Raw genomic sequence first — 2,593 nt, 5'->3', positions numbered from 1 at the left:
GAGAGAGAGAGAGAGAGAGAGAGAGAGAGAGAGAGAGAGAGAGAGAACACATAGGTTTGCATAGAGTTGTAACTTAATTACTTCTAACTAAAAGAAAAGAAGAAGAAAAGGTGACCACCCCAGGACTTTATTATATTATACCCAGGAATGGTAACATCGTTTTGCAGCATATCCTAGGTTATAACATACACACGTTTTTGATGTATTTATGCAGCTATGGCATACAGGACGTTCCACCTCTTAACACTATACTATGGGAGGACACTTGGCCGCTATAATAAATCATTTGGGTGAAGCCTTCAGCAACAAGTGAAGAAAAGACGACGATTGATGGCCTATTCAGATACGCCACTGCTTTCATTCTACAACTTACAGGATGCCGCTGCCCATCGGCTACACACGCGGACACACGCTATTTTCTAAATTCTCTCTTTTCGGCAACCAAGCTCATCGCTGCAACGGGGCAACAGCCGATGTTGTTTATTTACTAAACTTAACCATTTCACACGAGGTAGTGTATTAATTAAACGGAACGTTTTCAAAACTAACTTTTCAAAGACCTGATAATTCTAAAATACAGACATGAATATTTTTGAAGTGGTTTATTTAGCCAATTATACTAACTTTATAATGTACAGTCTACGGGCAATAATTTAATTTGTTTTGTCTAACATACCTATTTGGTAGATGCGGTTTGGGAGGGTGAGGGGTTGAATAAGCTTAGCAACATTATAATACATTAATGCATGTGCTAATTAAAAGGACAGAGTATGGTGTATAACAAAACGCCACCATTCGTTTAGGACGGACAACAAACGAAACTTACTTTGCTGCAAAGGACTTGGTTTGGTTGGAAAAGACCCGAGCCAGTAACTGTGTGACCACACAAAGTAATATGCTAGTAGGTAGACTATAGAACTTAGAAGGACTTCACTTGTCGACTTCACGAGGTTATCGTTATCTTAGGCCCTATCGTTTTTATTAGGCTACAGAGTTAGCTTCACGTGGGCTTGTGACTAGCTCGGCCTCTCTCTCTCTCTCCCTCTGCTCGGTAGCTGTGTTGCTTGCCCCGGCGATAAGTTGGCCTACAAACGAGCCAGCCAGCTAGCAAGGTAACCCGCCTATTGTGTAGCGTAGCGCATTGCCAAACCACCTCATAGCCTAGCCTAGTCTTGCCAAGCCAAGCCAAGCTACACGCCGTGCAACCTTTCTATTTTTAGCCTTGTAGCTGATGAGATTGCTAGCTTCGTTGCCTGGGTCAGCAGGCAAATCGATTGGCTGGTAGCTTGCCGTTGGCTGTGTGGAGCAATGAGCCTTTACTCCTCGGCTGTGGTTAGGTTGGAACGAAGATTGATCACTGGGCGGTTGGGAAGAGGGTCGATTCATGGATTTTCTGTTAATGAGAATAGCTCTCCTAGGCTACCTTTATATTCATCTGAAACTGATACATAAGTTTTTGTCTTTGGAGAGGTTGCACCCGGAAGGGTAGGGGCGGGGGACGGGGGACGGGAGTTGCACCAAACGATAAATTAATCGGTACTGTAACTTGGTAAAGGGTTAATGGAAAGGAACACCCCACCCCTAGACCACCCCTATCCCCACACACAGCAACGGGGGCCTCTTACGCCATATAAAAAGCTAATTTCAGTTTTCACTCACATTTGGAGAGAGAGAGAGAGAGAGAGAGAGAGAGAGAGAGAGAGAGAGAGAGAGAGAGAGAGAGAGAGAGAGAGAGAGAGAGAGAGAGCGAGAGAGAGATAGATAGAGAGAGAGAGAGAGAGAGAGAGAGAGAGAGAGAGAGAACGAGAGAAAGAGCGCTCGTGTGTGCATATAAAGATAGATAGATAGATAGATAGGGAAATGAGATTGAGAGGTAAAGAGAGACGTGGCTGCAGACAGACGCGGAAATAAGTTGAAAAGGAACTTGTTAACGCAAGAAATGTCGCTTAAAGGAAGTGCTGGGAAAAGGCAAGACATACATCCTGTCGTGTACTAGTGTACATGTCACGTATATTATGGTGCGCCTCCCTCCCCCCCCTCACACACATACACACACACACACACACATACACACGCACTCACGCACACGAGCACGCACACGCACTCACACACACACACACACACGTACGCACACACACACATACACACACTCTCTCTCACTCACACACACACACATACACACGCACACATACACACGCACGCACTTACACACTCAAGGGCGAGCACGCTAGCACCCACACCTATCACCTCACACATACACACACGCACACAAACACATATACACACACTTACACACACATACACACACACTTACATACGTACACGAACTGACACACAGATAGATAGATAGATAGATATATAGATAAATAGATAGATAGATAGATAGATAAACCTGAAGCTTTGCAAATTTATTGTAAAAAATTACACCAAATAATCTAACCTGCAGTGTACGTTGTATGCTATACCACTTTTTTAAGGATGATATTAACCCTATCCGTACGCCTGGGGTCATTTTGTACACCCGGGTTGTATTCTTCACATTTTAGAATACTTCTAGAGCGGAGATCTCTTTGAAATTTTCAGTATCCCCCCC

The 2,593-nt window shown here is 44.0% G+C and overlaps 1 protein-coding gene across 1 annotated transcript in view; it reads right to left on the bottom strand.

The window, feature by feature from the left end:
* The window catches only part of LOC101853843, a 17,226-nt gene extending 16,016 nt beyond the window's left edge, over positions 1–1,210 (bottom strand). Inside the window, exon 1 of the mRNA XM_005094306.3 lies at positions 827–1,210. The gene's annotated coding sequence lies outside the window, so the exon portion shown is untranslated. The remainder of the gene's footprint in view (positions 1–826) is intronic.
* Between the last annotated feature and the right edge of the window lie 1,383 nt (positions 1,211–2,593).

This window comes from Aplysia californica, unplaced genomic scaffold, assembly GCF_000002075.1.
Source record: "Aplysia californica isolate F4 #8 unplaced genomic scaffold, AplCal3.0 scaffold00079, whole genome shotgun sequence".
Classification (NCBI taxonomy): domain Eukaryota; kingdom Metazoa; phylum Mollusca; class Gastropoda; order Aplysiida; family Aplysiidae; genus Aplysia; species Aplysia californica.
Note: the sequence above shows the minus strand (reverse complement) of the source record. Positions and strands in the feature narration are given on the sequence as shown.